This window comes from Hordeum vulgare, chromosome 6H, assembly GCF_904849725.1.
Source record: "Hordeum vulgare subsp. vulgare chromosome 6H, MorexV3_pseudomolecules_assembly, whole genome shotgun sequence".
Classification (NCBI taxonomy): Eukaryota; Viridiplantae; Streptophyta; class Magnoliopsida; order Poales; family Poaceae; genus Hordeum; species Hordeum vulgare.
Window position 1 is genome coordinate 307491098 of NC_058523.1, and position 21802 is coordinate 307512899.

The 21802-nt window shown below is 44.9% G+C and overlaps 1 pseudogene; it reads right to left on the reverse strand.

Moving 5' to 3' along the window:
* Window positions 1-968: 968 nt before the first annotated feature.
* Window positions 969-1814, reverse strand: LOC123405435 (annotated as a pseudogene).
* Between the last annotated feature and the right edge of the window lie 19988 nt (window positions 1815-21802).

The window sequence follows — 21802 nt, forward strand, 5'->3', positions numbered from 1 at the left end:
AATCTCTTCAGTGATGCTCAATCTCTTTGGGGTTTTGGTTTGGGTGTTTGGGGTTTTTCCTCACTAATGATTTTCTCTCAAAGTCTTTGAGGAATGGGTTGCTCTCAATTGACAAGTGTCAGTTTCTCTCAGGGAGCAGCCAACCAGCTAGTGGTTATGGGGGCGACTATTTATAGCCTGGGAGCAATCCCGGTGATTTGACATAAATGCCCCAATGATATGTCCATTCATGCAGTTAGTTCCAAAATATCTAGCAAACAATTCAGCACTCTAATTTTTGAACTGTTAATAGTTGGAGTCAAGTGACTCATCAGAGGAATACGAAGTTTCACATGCAAATCCTGATAAAGTAGAGATCAACAGGAGGTCCTTTTACAACAACCCATGAGGTTTTGAGATACTTCTCAGGTTTCCGGTATGATCCATCAACATTTAATTTCCTCTCAAATGCAATACCCTCTTTCCTCGGGTTTCTGTTCAGAATCTGTTTTTTGAGCACATCGCAAAGGGTTTGATGCCCTTTGAGGCTTTTGGAAACGCATGTCCCATACAATTCCTTCAACCCTGCATTTTTGTCAGTGACATTTGTGGTTTCCTGAAGTGAGGAATTTGTAACCACAAATACAGTTGAAGAATTTATAGCAATAGAACAATTGAACTTTCAGGTGAAGAATTAGCAGTTTCGGGTTTGATGCATTTGAATCATGGTGGAATGAATTCTTCTTGAGCAGTACTAATCTGTTGAGAAAGCAAAGAATAATTTTCACTTTGAACATCATCATAAGATGCCCTTAGTTTCTCAAGATGTTGCTTTCTTTGAAGTTATTCATAAGAAAGCTTCTCATGATCAGCCAAGAGGGTGCCATGACGATCCTGAAGACTATCAAACCTAGACTGAAGATGTTCAACATCATTAGTCAGGATTTGAGTCCAATTCATTTCCTCATTCAACATGTCATCCCTTTTATCTAGCAGTTTCTAAAGCTTTCAAGAGTAGTTTTTTGCTTAGTGCCAATATTAGCAAGCTTGTAGTAACTGGGTTTTTGATAGTCATCACGTTCATAGTCTCTTGAATCAGAAGAGGAAGTGTGGTTTTGTACCTTGGAACCTTTTGCCATGAAGTAATAAGTGGGAGCAAAGTCGTCGTCACAGTCATCAGTGTTGTTGACGTTGTCATTTTCTTCGAGATCGAAGGTGGACTTGCTCACGAATGTGGTAGCAAGGGTAAGCTTGCCACACCAGACTCTGACTCCCCTTTAGATCCTTACTCTTCATCACATTCTTCAGATTCTTTCTCGGAATCCATTTCCTTGCCAATAAGAGCTCGAGCCTTTCCAAAACTGTTCTCTTATGAGATGATGACTTTGAATATTTCTTCTTTTTCTTTCAGTCATCAGAAATGTGATCCTTGTATTTCTTATTCTCTGATTCCTTCGCCGAGGAAGGACAATCTGGAATATAGTGACCAGATTTCTTGCATTTGTGGCAGGTTCTCTTCTTGTACTCCTGAGATGAAGATTCTGATTTCCTCATATCTCTTCTTTAAGACTTTCCGAACTGCCTCATCTTGGGAACTTCTGGAATCTCCTCACGAGCAGAGCAAGATCCTCGCCAAGTTCTTTAGGATTACCAAGACTGCAATTAGAGTCTGCTTCTTCAAATGAGGAAACAACCTTTGCCTTCAGAGCACAAGGTATTCCATAGATTGGTCCATAGAGGTCTCTTTTCTCAGCTTCTTGGAATTTGTGAGTATTTAGTCTCTCAAGAATATTAGCAGGTTCTAGTAACTTGTAGTCTCTTCATTCTTGAATCATCATAACCAGTGTATCGAATGAAGAATCAAGAGATCTCTGCAAGTTCTTCACTACCTCATGGTTAGTGATGTCTCCGATTCCAAGAGGTTGTAGCGTATTGGAGATATCAGTGAGGCGATCGAAGGTTTGCTGGTAGCTTTCACTATCGAGTCTTTTGAAGCGGTTGAAGAGATTGTGAAGAACATCAACTCGAGAGTCACGTTGAATAAATACTCCTTCATTGACCTTGGACATCCTTTCCGAGATCAGCTTTGCAAAGCCCAAAGCACTCACTCTGCCATACTCGCATTTTCTCAGATGGCCACACATGATATTCTTCGCTAGAGAGTTGAGTTGCTTGAATATCTTCACATTAGCAGCATTGTTAGTTTTAGACACAGTGGGAACACCTTTTTCCACAACATACCAAAGATCATTGTCAATTGCTTCAAGGTGCATGCACATACTATTCTTCCAGTAGGGTAGTCCGTCCCTTAAAATGTAGGACAACCCGTAGTGACCTTGATCATACCTACGGTCAACATAACTAAAACTCTAGGCGGTTAAACCAAAATCACACAGAACAAGGGAGTACCTTGCTCTAATACCAATTGAAAGTGCGTTATATCCACTACAGGGGGTGAATAGGAGATTTCTATGAATTCCTCACTCAGGTAATTCTTTGTGAGGAAAATCCTGAGTCACGAACTGCGTGCAGCGGATTAAGTACTCAGGCAAGCATGCAAAACAAGAATATCATAGTCTTCAGAGTGAAATGAAACATTGAATTTGCACAAGTAGCATGTTCAGGATATGCAGGTGAAGAACAAGTGAAGTGAAGAATTTGGGGTGAGGAAATTGTGAAAGTCTTCAGACAAATTCTTCAAACAGTAATGATCAATTTCATCAACATACAATTGTCGAAATGAAAAGATTGAGGAAATAGAATCACATACCCGGTGAAGGCAGTGGTTTGATGACCCAGTTCCAAGTGGTGTGATTGTCATACGTCTGGATTGGAGCGGCTTGGTACTTAAACCAAAGGACACATAGTCCTTACCATATTCTCCTTGGACTAAGGACACACAACCCTCGCCTAACACTAGTGGTAAGTGTTCAGGGCACACTTCCAAACCCTCACAAACACGGTCACCCGGCGATCCACAATTAACTGCTGGATGCTCTAGACCATGATGCCTAACCGTGTGGAGGATGTATAGTCCTCCAAGGTAACAACTGTCGGTTCCACACAGAATCAATCTCTTCAGTGATGCTCAATCTCTTTGGGGTTTTGGTTTGGGTGTTTGGGGTTTTTCCTCACTAATGATTTTCTCTCAAAGTCTTTGAGGAATGGGTTGCTCTCAATTGACAAGTGTCAGTTTCTCTCAGGGAGCAGCCAACCAGCTAGTGGTTATGGGGGCGACTATTTATAGCCTGGGAGCAATCCCGGTGATTTGACATAAATGCCCCAATGATATGACCGTTATGTCGATAAAGTTAAGGACAGCTGGCGCGCGGCGCAGCAACGGTCGGAATGTTTCAACTATGAAAGTCCTCATGTCGCTCATGTTCCTCACTGGTAGGTAATTTGCACTCGCGAAAACCTAACTCCTCAGTTAGAGAAAATGTCTCAGAGGAGAGAAGATCTTCATCTCTGTCACTAAAGAATTTGACTAAACTGTAAAAGATTTCCAAAGGCTTCACTTGAAGGATTTCTATGTGTAGGCTTTGCCATGAGCATCACTTGGAAACTTTTTCCTAGTTTTACCTCGACCCCTTTAACGGTATAGTGATCGACTCAAAAGATAGGAAATGAAACTCCGAAAATAAAAGCTTCACGATTCAAAGTCCTCGCATCAATTTCCTCATGGACACACCAGTTTCCTCACTTTCAAAGTCTTTGAGGAAATACGAAAGTTTTCAGCCGAAGACATACATTTTTAGGGGTCGATATTCTTCGAATAACTCATACTTCTCAGTGACCTCTAGAGACTGTGTACACTTATAAACACATTAGTCTCTTAACCTATAAGTCTTCAATACACCAAAATCACTAAGGGGCACTAGATGCACTTACATATATGAATTTGGGGTAGAAAATCCAAGGAAACCAATGGTGGCATTAGATTTATCTTTTGAGCAAATTGACGTGCATGGTATTTTTCACCATGATGCCTATTTGTCATTTTTGTTTGGAGCAATCCTTGCACCCTTATTCAAACTTGTCAACATGAAAGTTGTACTGTTTTGGCAGTACTAGGCCCTGATATTTGCATGAACAGAAATAATGGGAGAGGGGTAAAAGAGGCATACACATGTGGTAGAATGGAGCGATTTTTCCCAATAATAATTGAGATACGACAAAGAAAAGTTTCACGAGGTAGAAGAGGGCTAGGAGAGGTTCTGGTAAAATTTTTGGAGAAAGGAGAATATCTTAGGGTCAACATTCCTTGTCCTCTAGCTTGTGGATGAAGGTGTTTCGTGTTGTCCAGGGGCACATAGGGGTATCCAATGCCCGTGATATTTAATAGGGTAGATGGTACGACCATTTGGCCCTGATCACCAATTTTGTGATTATACGGTGAAAGTTGACAATGTAAACTTGATAAACCCTAGTAATGGACAGAAATGGTTTCTCTTAGATAAATCGATGCAAATTAATTCCCCCTAATGCACCACTTGGTGTGGGGGCATTATTTGAGGATTAGAGCATGCCAAAAAAGTTTGGGATTAATTGGAGAAACTTGACAATGCAAATATTGTCAATTCTACAAATCAACATAAGTGGTTTTGAGGGTCTATACAAGTGGATCTTTTCTCCTTGATGCACCACTTAGCGTGGATGCATTATTAGGGTATTTGAACATGTCCACAAAATTTGAGCACAATTGGAGACACTTGGCAATGTAGAGTTGCTCAAGTTTGGTTCTGGACAAAGAGGGTTTTGGAATATTTTTGTGAACTAAATCAACACCAATCGAGATGAAACTTGGCAAGATATAGCATGTGTGACTTGCCATAATTTTACTAAAATTATCTCAGAGTATTTCTTATAGAAATATTTCAAATACTTGAAATACACAAAAAGGGTTTTGGAGGGCTTTGTGCAGTATATCCCTAGACTCGCCCTAATATGATGTGTTGAAACTATTATATATGGAAAATATATGTACACTGAGTTTCCCTAAATTTTCTCAAATATTTTGGAAGCAATAAACATATTTTGTTTCTTCACAGAAGACCTTTTTTGGCCTCAGAAAAAGTTATTTAAATAAAATGAGAAATGACTTTTAAAATAATAATTTTGTGGTTTTGTGAAGTCATTTGGATAATAGGATTAAATAAAATATTTGGGGCAAAGAAACTTCCCTAATTTGAGGACTTGTAGTACAAACCTCAATTCATCGGGGTTTTGGTAAGCTAAATCAAATAAATGCTTTTTGTGAAAACAATATTTTCTAAAAATAGTTTTAGGTTCTTTACACAATGTATGGTCATTGGGAAAAGACTTGGGCCAAGGAGGTGACTCTAGGGAGTACGAGCAAGTTTGTGATTTTAAACACAATCAAACAAGTAAGCACCCACAATCAAGTCAACCATCACAAGCACAAAAAAAGTTTTAATTCGTCCTAATTTCTGAGTCGTGTTAACTAAGCAAAGTAAGGCAAAACACACAGTGTGACACTAGCATGACAAATGTTGGAATCAGGGCTCCGAGGACCAAAATAGGTTCTCCCTCCCTAAACTATGAAGAGACCTCACGGCAACCCTCCAGTGTACACGAGCTAAGGAAGAAGGACGATAAACAAGACAGTTTACCTAGGTTCAAACCACCTTGCGGTATAAAACCCTATTCCTACTTGTCTGGATTGCTTGGGGTGAGAGAGAGTACAAAGGTCGCCCCCTCTATGGCGGCAACGAGTCCTCTCTTATACTAGCCATGATCCTCTTCCCCCAAAGAACACCCGACGGGAAAGTTTGCCATAAAGACCAGTTTTAAGGAGGACATGACTGCACTAACATGATAAAAGTAGTCTTAGCCGGCAAAATCTTGTTGCCGTGACATGTTAGTGGGCTCGGGCATGACATCCTTCCTAGCGAGCCCCCAGCCTTGGTCTTCTTGCACCAAACGGGAAACATTTGGGGATTACTTTGGGAACCGTAGGCTAGCCCCACTCTCTTAGGATAAAAGAGGAAACCTCCTCATCCATGCATGATAGCACGGCTCCTGGCGCCGCTCGGTGTGGTGCACATCACCCGTGTGACAATGTAGGGCCGCACGACCTCGCTCGGCCTCCGTGGAATAGTCCGCCCCACGAGGGCCTTGACGGCAGCCTCGACACGCGACCTTGCGAGGGGGCTTCGCGTGGCTCCTCATGATGCATACTGACATGCGCCTCGCGAGGTTGGGTCCCTCGTGAGGGTCTTGCTCGTGCTGTCTAAATTCAGGCCGCGCTAGACCCATGGCCAGCGTTGAATCTTGGGCCGCAGGCAGACTGCGGGGACCCCGACTCATAAGTCGTGATCACCGATTGAACATGCATAGTGATCCCACACAGCAATGCTCACTGAACACACATAAACTGAATAACGAGAGTTTTACATCCATTACGTACCATTTTACTTGAATATGGCCTTCATTTCCAAATCTTCGTATAGATGTAGCAGCAATCTTCATCGATAACATGAACCCATGCCATCTGCCTTAACCCTACATGCATTATGCGTGAGAAGCATCCTAGCTCACACATATGTCACCAATGTAATCTTCATCATATCCGGTTCTCTCATGCCTGGCCAATAAAATAACCAGTGGCAAGCCAATGAGTACTTTGAATGTACTCGCAAGCAACCCATGTTTGGAACTTTGAAATAATAATGCATGATATAGCGCTAAGTAGGGAAGTTTGCACAAAGCCAGATTTAACTTCAATGTCATGATCAATCAACTTGTAAAAGCATGCATCAAACGGTTGTAGATATCCATATGAACCAGTTATAGATATCATCATTAGGAGGGGTTGAACATCCCATGTTCCTTTATAATGTTAAGTCATCTGACTTAAATTAAGCATCATGTTTCTTACACTATCATCTTTCTCACACACACAACTAGTTTATGAGAAAACATGTGGCTGTAGTTTAAGCGGGACTACCCAACTGTCCTTGACCGTGGACACGACTATTCGAATAGTTTTACACTTTGTAGAGATTATGCGTTGTATACACAAGACTCGGGGAAATTCCGTTTCATCCACGATTCAAGTTATATTACATACCCGAGGTGAGAACCCAAACACTGTCTTTCCCCTAGCGACACTAACAAAGAGTACACTTGTTGGCCCACGTCCTCATGATGTACATCATACGAGCCTTGGTCAAGATCGTACCATCCTTGTGGGGACAGAATGGTGTGCCAGGTGTGTGTGAAAGAAGCCCATGGTCGCATTACCTGGCACAATCCTGTATCAAGAGGGTAACTCTAGCCCCCTCGCCACTAGTAATGCAGGCTCTATGCTATCATCAGCCAAGGTAATCAACAAAGCCTCGTCCCATAAAGGGGTATCGGGTTGCCCATGTAAGGTTGGGACGGTAAGGAGATCTTAAATATCTCATGTTTTCGAAACCACACACACAACTTGCCTCGGTACACTACTTCTTTATGAAGTGGTTACCTAGCTCAACGCCATCTCGCTCGAGCGTTAGTGGCACCCAACGGGGTTTTCGAATTTGTTTCCAAACCATATGTTCTTTTACGACACCATGCATATTCCCATCCCATTAGCATAGCAACTAATAGCATCCTAACTACTTCCCACCGGCACAACCCTCATAGGATGGTAGGTTCCTGCACAATGCAAGTATCAACAAGGAGTTATTGAAGACAACCCACCAAGGTTGTCACTGATTCAACTTGATTGAAATGCAACAAAGTAATGTGCCATATGACATGCGTAAAATGGTTTCAACTCAGGGTGAAGGGTCTTCTTGTGTGGCTCACCAAGGTCTTCGAGGTCTTCATAGCTTCCCGTCCAACTCCGAGCACTTCATCTACTTTGTCAACTATCGTGAGAAACATCCAAAATAATCTAGACAACAAGCAGAGAAACACAAGTGCTCTATAAACATGAGTTTTATTTTTAAAAGACACCTCTGGCTATAAAAAGAATAACAAGAGGGCTTTCAATGGATCTGGATCAATGAGGATTCCCAAAAGGTGAAAATGGAGGGATTACTAGATCTACGAGAAGTCAACAGAAAATATTTTCCTAAAAATGATTGGAGGCACTCATTTAATAGGTCATGATTTTAGAAGAATTTTGGAAGTCGTCTCAGTGGATTTGGAGTTGGTATGAATTTTCTAGAGATTTAAAAGGATGAAATAAATGGAAATGGGGCTATTTAATATATCCATGAAAAACAATGCATGGAAAAATGTTAAACATGGCTAGAAAATTAGGTGATGATTTTATAGACATCTAGGAGTTTTAATCACTCCATTTGGAGTTGTTTTGAGCTCTCTAGGAATTTTGTAAAGTGGGGATTGAAATATTCAAATTTGAATTTAAATATTAATACTATAGAAAATATCTCTCGAAAAATGTGCAAAGCACATATTTGGATAGCACATGATTTTGGGTAGCTGTAGGAATTTATTATGAATTTTCTTGTCTCTTTGTTAAATATAAAAGAAAGAAATTATAATTACCAAAAAGGGCCAAACTTCGAACAAGGCACAAGATAGCCATTGGGCCGGCTCAGTGGCTCAGCCGAGCAAGGGAGGTGGTGACACCGATGGCGTACTTTGTGGAGTACGCTTCCGTCGCACGGAGACGCCTCTTCCCGAAGTCATTTCCATTTAAATGGTGGGGGGCGGCCAGCTTTCACTGACAGGCGAGGCCGACATGTCAGGTTCGGCTCTCACCTCCCACTCGAGTAGGGAGGAATAGGGTAGATAGGACAGAGCAGGGCATCGGTGTAGTTCCGGCGGCCCAAGCTGCCTCTGGCGAAGCTCTGACCACTAGAGAGCTCGTGGCGAGGAGCCGCACCATCCTGGGTGACGTAAGACCACCGAGGAGGCATCCGTCGTTGAGGCAGTAGACGACTGAGGAGGGAGGCCGCCAGGGAAGAAGGGCACGGCGCCATGGCCATTACAGGAGAAAAATGAGGTGCGTGGGAGGAAGCTTAGGCGATGCAAATCCCTTGGGAATCTCTAGAGAGAAAGGGAGCGACCACAACGCTCGAATTTGATCGGAAGCCATCGGCGGGGCTTCGGCCATGGAAACGAATGGAGAGCATGATAGGTGGAATTGGGGCTTCGAGAGGTTTTAGGGAGGAGAGAGAGCGATCAGAGGGGAGAGGGGGTCACGGGGCTGCCTTAAAAAGCCCAGGAGCTGGTGCACCATGGACCTAAGTCTGGCGTGGTCGTGGTCGTCCCTACCACGTTCGGGGGTCCTTTGGCCCATGTCCACCGCTCTTGTGGACTTTGTCTCAGACTAGGGAAGGAAAGAGAGAGGGGGGAGTGCAAACGCGTCGCGCGTGCAAGCGCGCCCACTGGTGCGCTCGGGTGGGCGGTGCGTGTGCGAGGGGAGGTCTGTAGAGGGAGGGAGAGGAGGGGGCGACAACCAGCCATTTCACATAGGCCGAGGGGCTCCGGCGCGCGTGCTTGCTTCACTCGACGTAGTCGCGGCCTCGGGCAGGACGCTCCTATATTTCAATCGTGCGCTGTAGCATGCTCCAAAGAGCCCATTTGTCATGCGATGGCATGCCATCAGGGGTTTGCACACGACCACCTTTGTCTAGAGGTTCCAGACGGGTTTAAACAAAGTGGGGAGTCATAAAGATGCTCTTCTCGTTGCCTTGGTTGAGATGGAAAGCTAGGGAGAGAAAGAAGTTGTTGTCCAAAGGGGATAAATGGAGGTTTTACCCCTCTAATAATGGAACTAAGGGCATAGAAGGTTTACTCGAGGTGTATGGTAACTATAAGAGCGTGTGGTCAAAATTTGGGGTCATGGAGATCAAGATAAAAGATGAAAACAATGGTTTCCAATTTTCACTAGAAGGTGTTTGATGCAAGTTTGGGCAAGCAAATGGAGTCTGATTGCCATTAGATTTAACGAGATCAATACTTAGCTGAAAATGAGGTTGATTACCATAAACCCTAGAAATGGGCAGAAATAGTTTTCTCTAGACATATCCATGCAAATTAATTCCCACTAATGCACCACTAGGTGTGGTGGCATTATTTGAGTATTAGAGCATGCCCAACAAGTTTGGAATCAACTTGAGAAAGTTCACAATGTAAAATTTCCCAATTCAAGAAATCAAAAGAAGTAGTTTTGAGGGGCGTTGGACCAGTTCATTTGTTCTCCTTGATGCACCACTTGGTGTTGATGCATTATTATAGTATTAGAACATGTTCAGAAAAATTGAGCACAAAAGGAGAAACTTGACAATGTAGAGTTGCTCAAATTTGGTTCCCGACACAAAGGGTTTTGAAATATTTTGTGAATCAAATCAACTTGGATTGAGATGAATCTTCGCAAGATCATCACATATATCATGTGTGACATGCTATAATTTTACTAGAATTATTTGAGAATATTTCTTACAGAAATATTTCAAAATCTTAAAATAGGCAGAAAGGGTTTTGAAGGGTTTTGTCCAATACTTTGAACATGACCATGTGTTGAAACTCTTATATATATTACCACTAAGTTTCCCTAAATTTTCTCAAATATTTTGGAAGCAATAATATATATTTTTCTTCATAAGAGACCAGTTTGGCCGAAAAAGGTACTTAAATAAAATAGGAAAATAACTTTTAAAATAATATTTTTTGTGGTTTTCGAAATTCTTTTTCATAATAGGATGCAAATAAAATGTTCGGGGCAAAACATCTTCCCCAATTGGAGCACTTGTAGTACAAACCTCAATTCAGGGGGGGGGTTGAAAAGCTAACTTAAACAATTGTGTTTGGTGAAAATAATATTTCATAAAATAAGTTTTGGATACTATACACATGGTATGGTCATTGGGAAAATATTTCAACGATTAAGAATAGCGTAGAGAGTAGGAGGAAATTTCATGACTTACGGCACAGTCAAGCAAGCAACAAAATAGCAATATGTTCAGGCATCACACCACACAGAAAAAGTTTTTGTTGGCCCTAATTTTGTAGCTATGTTAACTTAGTCAGGAGATTCGAAACACGGGGTGTGACACACCTACCCCCCTTACAAGAATATGGTCCCCGTGATTCCTAGGCTAGGCGCTAAAAAGATACGGAAATTCGGGCCTCAGGTAGTCTTCAGGTTCCCATGTTGCTCCTTCTTCGATGTGATTCCTCGTGTGGATATTGAAGTGCTTTATGATACAGCTTCAAATGCTTCTCTTGGCTTCGTCTGAGGGTGAACGGGTTTCTTGCAACATGCTAAGCTTGACTAGAAGTCAAGGGCTTGGTGAACAAGGTTCGGGCAATGTTCTAGCTTGTGTGTGTACATCAAAGTCGGAATATATGGAAAGGTAGTGTGTTTGTATGCTAGTCCTGGGGGTTACTCACATTGTTTAGCAACATCTATATGCCTCGCGTTAGAATAGAAGGATCAAGGTTTTCGTCTAGCTTCCTGTTGACGGGGAAGTCCTTGACTTCCTCCAAGCAAGTGATATTTAGTCGCTGGTGGTTTTTATCTCGAGAGTGTTGAATTGCGTCGACGTAGGCATCTTGTCGAGATCTTATGCTTGAGTAGTTGCCCGGGTATGTTCTTCATTGATCTTCGGCCATTTGACTTTGTCATCACGAACGCATGTTTCCGTGGTGTCTTGAGATGTGTGGTCTTCTAGCCTCTTTGTAGCTTCTTGTGAAAGGTTTGGGCTGAGTCTCATCCCTGAGACTAATTTTAGAGATTCGGTTTTTACAACAGGTTCTACCACCTAGGAAGGTTTTGAGGGGTGCGTATATGATTTGTCTATCCAAAAGTATAGACAAGCCATCCAATCCCCAAGGTTTGTGGCTTGGCGAGTGGGGTGAACCACCTTTGTCAGGGGTTTAACCATGGTCGAGTCAGGCTTCACGCCCTTGATTGGACCAAAAAAGGGATCTTTATTCTCTCTTGATGTCCAAGGGCTTCATAGTACTTGAGCATCGGTGCTTTTGTCGTAGTCTTGTTGATATAGCCGGTAGAGGAGTGGTGGTTGACTTCTCTTGTTTCTTCTTCATTGTTGGGGCTTCTCAGCCGTGGTGGTTCTTTACCTTTCTTGGGTAGGATTGTCTTCTACTGATTCGAGGAAGCTTCGACGTGTGCATTTCTTCAAGGTAAAACCTTACACTTGAGAAGAATGGCAATCAGTGCTTGTGGGGCTTATCCAAACAGGACTAAGTGTTCCTCCTCCCATTGGGTAAATAAGTATGTCATCCATGAGGGCAGCAACATATTTATCCAAGCATCATATATGCACATTTATCAGGGGATATATGAGAGGAGCGTGTATTTGTTATGGATGGTCACATGTCCAGGGGTTTGTCGTCCAACATAATCTAGTTCTCCGTGCCCACTTTCTCATGGACAAGATTGGGGATCGTCAAGGTGGAGTATTATCCATAGACTAATGAATTAGAGCCAAGGCCTATGGTCACAATTCGACCATTTTATGGCTCGGTAAAGCTTCGGGGTTTCAAGGAGCTTAGCATATGAGTGAACGTCTACTGTCTTATCCTTAGATGCCATCAATCCGACATACTTCTCCAAACAGATTCATCCAATCTCATCAAAAGTACCATCTCCTATAAGTCAACTCCAACATCATTTATGCTATTTAACTCCAATGTCTTGAGAGAAGGGTTGAACCAAAATTTCATATGTATTCCATAGCTAGCTCATTCATATCCCTATGTAAAAATCCTCGGAAAGTATACAAGCCGGTAAGCTTGATTAAGACACTACAAATCAGAGTGCTCAACTAAGTTATCAGGGTCTAAGGAAATGCATCTATATGCTAAGAAAACACGTAATATACTAATCCAAGATCTTGTTTCCTTCCTAAGAATGCAATCAAGTGGTCCTCAAATGCCACCAATCATTACATGATCCACTACTCCTACAAATACGATGTCGATGGAGTTCCTAATATCTTCCTAGAGTTCATATAATACACAAATCATTGCAAGATTATTATAACGGTATACCCACCAACTTCTAATCTCATGACCAACTAAACCCCAAGGTCAATCTTATCTAGGTTCTTAAATTATTACTAACATCATCCAATTTCTACTACTTATCATCCACCGAGAAACATGGTGTTATGGTTACGATCATCGAACTAAATCCAAATTACTCTGAACCATGTAGTCTTACTTAACACCAACACTCTATTGAGAATACATATTTAAATTCATTCTCATGTTCAACGAGAACTCCTACTTGCAACTCCAAGTCATTATTGTAACATCATCAATTCACGACTATTACTTTAAATAGTCAATTTATTATACCACAAAGAGTTTTAGCTCGTGATCATAATGGTCCCACTAAATCCAAATTTACTACATGGATATGTAGGTTATGCCATTTTATTGACTTGTTCCACCAAGTCACCTATCACCATGAAAGTTCTCGTAATCCACAAAAAGGGGGTTAGCTGCATCCTCAAGACACCTATTATAGTCATCTTAAATCATTTGCCTCCTAGTGTCGGTGCACTAATGACTGGAGTCTCTAGTGCCCCAAACTTGTGCACGGGCGTGACAAGCCCTTGACGGTAGGGCCCGGCAGAATCCAGACAAGTCTCACCCCCAAGGTATCAAAGGCCTCGGCAAGCCCGCCTTGCCGGGAAGACACCCAAGGCCACGTCCGTCTAATGGACGTGATGAACGCACCTAGCACAAGACCCCAGCGAGCCTCCCTGGAAGAGAAGACAACTGAAGCCCCCGACAAGCTTCCTTGCCCGGACGAAATGCCAAGGCCCCGGCGAGCACCCTTGTCGGGATGACGTCGCAAGAGACTAGAGGGCGACCGCCATTGCCATAGTGCCAACGTCCCCCGAGTTCGAGCGCATTCCGCATGCGCCAGCGGGGCGTCCACGTGTCGAAACACCTGGACACATGTCTTCACCAACACTTAGCTGACATGGACAAGACGTGCATTTAATGCACCTGACAACGGTAAATTGATAAGCGCCGCTCTAGGTTCACTGTAACATTTCGTGAGCCTACCATCGAGCGTTGTAGGTGACCCCTTTTGCCTATAAAAGGGGGTCCTTAGATCATTCACAAGGGGTTAGACTTTTTGGAGATGGGCCAAGAAGATGGTTATCATCACTTTATACAAACAACAAAAGAATGCTTAATACGATCAAACGAGCAAGACGTAGGGTTCTACGCGTAAGCGGCCCGTACCTGGGTAAAAAGGCTTGCCGGGTGTCGATCGTTAGGTCTTCTATTAACATTGTTTTAGCCGCCCTACGATCACAAGGGTATCACGTTGATCCCCATAGGTGTCAACCTAGCATCGCCGACGTCTTTGGCATGCCAGGTAGGGGGCGGAGAGAGACGCGTGAATCGGAGCAGGCACGACACCGGCTCCATCGAAGTTTGGGTGCTATGCCGCATTCCTCCGGAAACGGTGTACCGCGGCGGATGTCCTATTCTGCTACGGCTTCCCAAGGCCTGCGCGAGCACGTTGCTACACGCGCAAGCGGGGCTGGGAGGCGGAGGCTCCAAGAGCAGCATCATCAGGCCGATGTGTCACTCGGGGGCCAACGCGCAGCTGTCGAGGGCGCGATTGGGCGTTTCATAGAGGCCCCGGTGCATACTCCGGCGGACGCACCTCCGCAGAGTGATGCATAGTCGTTGAGGATGAGCCACACGGTCCCGAAGCCCCGGCGCGCACTCCAGTGTGAATGTTGCGCCCCTGAGAGTGTCGTATCGTCACCCAAAGACGCGCTCGGGGGCGCCGCAAGCATGACCTAGCTAGAGAAAATGAAAGGGGTTACACCCTAGCTGGTTCTTCCTCCAAGTGACGGTGACGGACCATCGGCAAGAAGTCCTTTCCGGAGAAGAGACCGCCAGGAGCGGTAATTCCCTGCTTGCTGAGTGCTCCGATGCCCCGGAAAAAGATTCAAGCGCCTCATAGCCACGGCGCGGACAAATAAGTTTTTAAGTTTGAGATTCAGATTTGAAGTAGATAGATCCTTTGCTTTTTCCCTTCGAAAGTTTCCAATCTTTGTGTGAGGAGTTTGCGCGTACTGGGACCTTCCCAAAGATCGGTGCACCTTTTCTTTGTTTCGAACTTGTTCAAACAACCTAAGTGGCCACAGAGCGCCTTCAAATAGTTGCGAACCTAATCAACAGAGCAAGCGGCTGCGTAGCACCTGATTTCGTCTCAAGCTACGCTTGGCGATTTCCATGGTTGCACCGAACGCGGCAAGGAGCCTTGCCGGTAAGCGCCGACAAGCTCTAAAATATTCAAGAACAAATCATACAAAGAACGGGATCAAAAAAGGGAAAAACAATCTTTTTCATTCATATGAATAGATACATTCAGCTTCACTTACGAAGTGCGGTGGTCCTAACCTAAAGACTCTGTCTTTTGACGAGGGCCGACCCCCGCGGACGAATGAAGCTCAATAAGACAAAAAGACGGAGCCCGCGGCGCGGACAGGGCCGACCCCCCAGGGCCGACGCTGAGCTAGCGAGAACGAGACCGGCCCCGACGAGCGTCGCCTGCCCCCCCCTCCGGCCGAGGTGAGGAGGGCGGGGCACAGGAAGGGCGAAGGATCCGGAGCCGACGGGACCAATACCCTCTCCGGTGAGGTGGCCCACGCAGAGGACCTGGAGAAGTCAGAGCTGGTGGAGGTGCCGACGCTAGCTCCGGCAAGGCGCCCCCGCCGGGCGGCGGCAAGCCGCGAGCAAGCCACGACGGTGCGGTCTACGTTCGGTTATGTCGCGGGGAGTCAACATCCAGTTTGACACCCCGTGGCCCTAACCCAACACAGACCTCGCCGCCAACACTGTCCTCCTCGTCGCTATCGCTCGAGGTAGGACATTCGGCATCGCTCAGGCTCCCTTCGCAGAAGTCGAGAAGCACACATGGGTCCCCTAAATCAACATGGAGGGCCGCCACAGGAGCAAGCCCCGGGAAGGCAGAGGCGTTGGAGTAGCGCTCTGCCTCCCCCGGCATCAACCTCCACGGCGACCTCGGCCCCTCGCCCTTCCTCCACCATGGGCATTCGGGCCTCCTTCTGCCGTGGCACCCTCAGAAGCTGTGGCATGATCCGAACGGGATGCCCTCATTGCCCTCACGACAGACGGTAGCCGGCCCCATCCCCTAACCATAGTTAGAGACAAGCTCCACGAGCAGACAGAAGAAAATTCAGAAGACCAAGATCGAGGAGTTGGCAGATTCAAGGGGAGTTGAGTGAGAAAAACCCCTTGCAAACCCTCGCAACTTATAGGATGGGGCGCGGGGGCTAGCCTCCCTTACTCCAGAAGCCACCACCCTCTAAGACCAATCTCTCAAGCTCACGGGCAAACAGAGAACCGCCCTGATGCGCCAATGCATGCACGGGCGGGCCCAGCCACTACTGCGCCTTTCAAGGCCTCGACGGCCACGTGTCCATCAATGGGTGTGCATGCCACGCGCGTGGTAGAGGCGTTTCAGGAGGCGGAGAGGCCACTGCGCGCATGATCTGCCACTTCGCGCATCCGATGCGCGGCGTGGGGAAAGGCAACCGCCAACAGCTCCAGCCGCAAAGGCCCGTACACCTATTTGGGCCTGGCCCAACAACGCTCCGTGTGCGTGTGTGGCCCAGGCACGGGGGCTCCTGTCGGTGCACTGAAGACTAGGGTCTCTAGTGCCCCAGACTTGTGCACGAGCGGGAAGAGCCCCTGACGGTAGGGCGCGGTAGAATCCAGATCAGACTCACCCCCATGGTATCAAAGGCCCCCGCAAGCCTGCATTGTCGGGAAGACACCCAAGGCCAGGCCTGTCTAATGGACATGATGAATGAACGTAGCACAAGACCCCGGCGAGCCTCTCTCGCCGGGAAGACAGCTGAAGCCCCTGGCAAGCTTCCTTGCCAGGGACGAAGCGCCAAGGCCCCGGCAAGCACCCTTGCCGGTATGACGTGGTAAGAAACTAGAGGGCGGCCGCCCTTGCCATAGTGCCACCGCCCCCGAGTTCCAACGCATTCCGCATGCGCCAGCGGGGCGTCCAGGTGTCGAAACTCCTGGACACATGTCTTCACAAGCACTTAGCTGACATGGGCAACACGTGCATTTAATGCACCTGATAGGGGTAGATGGATAAGCGCCGCTCTAGGTTCACTGTAACATCTCGTGAACCTACCATCAAGCACTATAGTTGACCCCTTTTCCCTAAAAAAGGAGGCCCTTAGCTCATTCACAAGGGTTTAGACATTTTGGAGATTGGCCAAGAAGATGGTTATCATCATTGTAAACAAACAACAAAAGAACTCTTAATACGATCAGACGAGCAGGACATAGGGTTTTACGCGTAAGCAGCCCGAACCTGGGTAAAAAGGCTTGCCGGGTGTCGGTTGTTAGGTCTAGTCTTAACGTTGTTTTTCCCGCCCTACGATCACAAGGGTATCGCGTTGATCCCCATAGGTGTCGACCTAGCATCGCCGACACCTAGGCATATATCCTCAACCAGTTTCTCTATGGAATCTAGGTTTTGGTGCTAGCTTAAGAACAAAAGATGTTTGTTCACTATGATCACTAGTCCTGTAATGAACCCAATGCTAAGCAGGGGTACCGAAGCTGAACAGGTGCTCTGGCAAACCCATTTATTCTACACGAGACCAGAGGTTTGAGGTGGGAAGGCTTGTGAGGTCTAGGTCGGTCTAGGGAGGGGTTTCCAATCTTGAGAGAGAACCATAACTCTACGTGGTTGCGCCTGGTCGAGAATGTTGTAGTCAAAGTCTTCAGCCTAATGGTCTGTCGAGGTGGATCCTTGGTGCATCTTGTCGTGTTGCTATTCACTTGACCAGATGGAGAGGAGGGAAAGTAGCATAGAGGGGAGTGCCTAAGGGGTGGTATAGTGCAAGTGCAGTCAAACAAGTGCCGAAGAGGCCAAACACAAAAATCAAGATGATGTAGGTGATATAGCTGCATACTTGGTGCCAAGGGAAAAACTGTGACTTATATCAAAGCACTTAACAAGAAAAACAATAAACACACAACATGGTTCCATTCGAACCATCACACGGAGTCGACTTCGCATAGGGGATACACGACCTATCCTACCCTAGGGGTCGTTGGACTCAATAGTCGTGCTTGCTTCATGTATTGGAGGGGAGTCTGCTCGGTGTTGTGGGTCTTCTCGGGTGTTGATCGGTCCCTTGTAGTTGTTCGACGAAACAATTCGGGTTGAGCTGGAAAGAGTCCTTGACAACTTCTCATCTATTGAGCTAACGACGAAAATGGTTCCTCATGGCTATCATTGAAAGGGTTTTCTGTTGTCTTCATAATTGTGTCATTGTTTTCTTGTCTTCCAAGACATCAAGAGTTCCGAGTGGACGATCCACTATGCAATGTCATTGACAAGGCATGATAGAGCTCCGACATATCGATCATGTTGATGACAACATGGACATCAAGAGTCGGGGACGAAGAGAACCGTTTTCCTTCACACTATGGCGAGGCGGACCAAATGGCGAGGTTCTCATCCACCGGTGGTTGTCGAGACAACAACGATAAGGACAGGGTCGCTCTATTAGCGATGCATATCATGATCTTGCATATCTTATGTCCTGATCATTGTAGGCAAAGGTTGCACGACTCTGGGACAGTGTCGATAGTGTCACTATCCTCTGAGTCTTGATCTTCACTTCTCGAGTAGGTATCTTCTGTCAGTCTTGTCTTATCGTAGTGTCTTCACCTTGTATTCCAATTTTGTGGGTAATTGTTTAGCAAGGTTGCTTCCTTTCAAGTTACCACGAGGACTTCAATCGAGTGGTCACGGGCATAAGGGTGCTAGCGTCCGTTTGCATGCATTGAAAAAGCAGATGAGGGGAGTCCAGATAGTAAGGGTGGAAGTGCTAAGGCAAAAGCCTTTGCTAAGTGGTTGGAGAGATATAGAAAAACAACTTTGTCCTAACTAACGTCCATGCTAACTAAGGGCTTCCTATAGTTAGAATGGCTCTAATACCAGCTCTCTGGGACCCCGACTCATAAGTCTTGATCACCGAATGAACGTGCAAAGTGATCCCAGAGATCAATGCTCACTGAACAAGCAGAAACTGAATAACGAGTGTTACATCCAATACTAACTGTTTTACTTCAATGTGGCCTTCATGGCCAAGTCTTCATATATTTGCAGCGGAAATCTTCATCGATAGCGTGAACCCATGCCATCTGCCTTAACCCTACAAGCATTCTGACTGGGAAGCGTCCTACCTCACACGTACATCACCAAGGTAATTGTAAGTGGATCTAGTGCCCCTTATTGATTTTGGTGTACTTAAGACTTATAAGTTAAGATACTAATATGTTTGTGAGTGTACACATGCTGTATAAGTCGTTGAGGAGTTTGAATTATTAGAAGAATATCGACCCCTAAAAATGTATGTCTTTGGCTGAAGACTTTGGTATTCCCTCGAAGACTTTGAAATTGAGGAAATTGGTGTGTCCGTGAAGAAATTGATACGAGGACTTTGAAGCATGAAGACTTCATTTTCATAGTTTCATTTTCTATATTATGTGTCATACGACCACCGTACTGTTAAAGGTGGTCGATGTAAAAGTAAGGAAAAGTTTCCAAGTGATGCTCATCTCAAAACCTACACATACAATTCCTTCGAGTGAAGCCTTTGGAAATCTTCAACAGTTCACTCAAATTATTGAGTGACAGAGATGAAGATATCTTGTCTCTGAAGAATTTTCTCTAACTGAGGAGTTAGGTATTTGCCAGTGCGAATTACCTACCCGTGAGGAACATGAGTGACATGAGGACTTTCATAGAAGAAATGTTCCGACCATGGCTGTGCTGCGCGCAAGCTTTCCCCGACCTTATCCGCCTAAAGGTAATATCATTGGGCATTTATGTCAATTCATGTCGGGATTGCTCCCCGGCTATAAATTGCTACCCCCATATCCACTGGTTGGTTGGCTACTTCACGAAAGAAACTGACGCTTGCCATTTATGAGCAACCCATGCCTTGAAGACTTTGAAAGAAAAATCATTAGTGAGGAAAAACCCCAAACACCCAAACCAAAACTCAAAATCCCCAAAGTGATTGAGCATCAGTTAAGAGATTGTTCCTGTATGGAACCGAGACTTGTTACCTTTGAGGATTGTGCATCCTTCAGACAATTAGGCATCATGGTCTAGTGCATCTAGAAGTGAATTCTGGATCACCAGGTGACCAAGTTTGTGAGGGTTTGGAAGTCTGCCCTAAAGAATTACCATGAGTGTTGGGCGAGGACTGTGTGTCCTTAGCTCAAGGACAATACGGTAAGTACTTAGTGTCCTCGGACTGTGTTTCCTTTGGTTTAAATACCAAGCAACTCCAAACCAGGCGTATGGTTGTCATAACAGTTGGAATTGGGTCATCAAACCATTGTCTTCATCAACCCTTTCATTTACTCAATTGTATGTTGACGACTTTGATCATTACTGTTTGAAGAATTTGATTGAAGACATTCTCAATTTTCTCACCCCAAATTCTTCACTTAACTTATTCTTCACTTGCATGTCCTGAACACGCTACTTGTGCAATCAGAACATTTCATTTCCCTCTAACGACTATGCTATCACTGTTTTGCACACATGCTTGAGTAATTACTCTACTTCATGTAGTTCGTGACTGAGGACTTTCCTCAGAAGGTTTTTCCTCAGTAATGAATTCATAAAAATCGCCTATTCACCCCCCTCTAGTCGATATAATGCACTTTTAATTAGTTTAACCACCTGGAATTTTATTTATGTCGACCGCAGGTATGATCAAGGTCACTACGGGTTGTCCTACATTTGAAGGAAAGGAATTCCCCTACTGGAAGAACAAGATGCGCATGCACCTTGAAGCAATTGACAACGATCTGTCGTGAATTGTGGAAAGAGGTGTTCCCAACGTGTCTAAAACTGTCAATGCTGCTAATGTGAAGAGATTCAAGCTACTCGAGCCGCAAGCAAAGAATATCATATGTGGCCATCTGAGCAAAGGTCACAATGGCAGTGTGAGTGCTTTGGGCTCTGCAAAGTAAATCTGGGAAAGCTTGTCCAAGGTCAATGAAGGAGTATCCACTCAACGTGACTCTCGTGTTGATGTTCTTCGCAATCTCTTCAGCCGCTTCAACAGACTTGATAATGAGAGCTGCCAAGAAACCTTCGATCACCTCATTGATATGTCAATTGAGCTACACGCTCTTGGAGCTAGAGAAATCACTGACCATGAAGTTGTGAAGAAACTGCTGAGATCTCTTGATTGTTCATTCAATACACTGGTTCTCATGATTCATGAACAAAGAGACTACAAGGCACTAGATCTTGTTGATATTCTTGAGAGACTCATTACTCATGAATTCCAATAAGCTTAGAAAAGAGACCTTTATGAATCAAACTATGGAAGACCTCGTGCTCTAAAGCCAAAGGTTGTTTCCTGATCTAAAGAAGAAGACTCTGATTGCAGCCTTGGTGATCCTGAAGAACATGGACATGAACTTTCTATGCTCATGAGGAAATTCTAGTAGTTCTCAAGATGAGGCCAGTTCGAAAAGTCTTCAAGAAGAGATATGAGGAAATCAGAATCTTCATCTCAGGACTACAAGAAGAGAACATGTCATAAATGCAAGAAATATAGTCACTCTATTGCTACTTTTCCTTGCTGGGTGAAGGATTCAAACAAGAAGAAATACAAGGACGAAAATTGTGACGACTCGAAGAAAAAGAAGAAATCTTCAATGTCCTCATCCTCAAAGTCCTCAGCGCACAAGAAGAATGGCTTCAGAAAGGCTCGGGCTCTTATCGGCAAGGAAATGGATTCTGAGG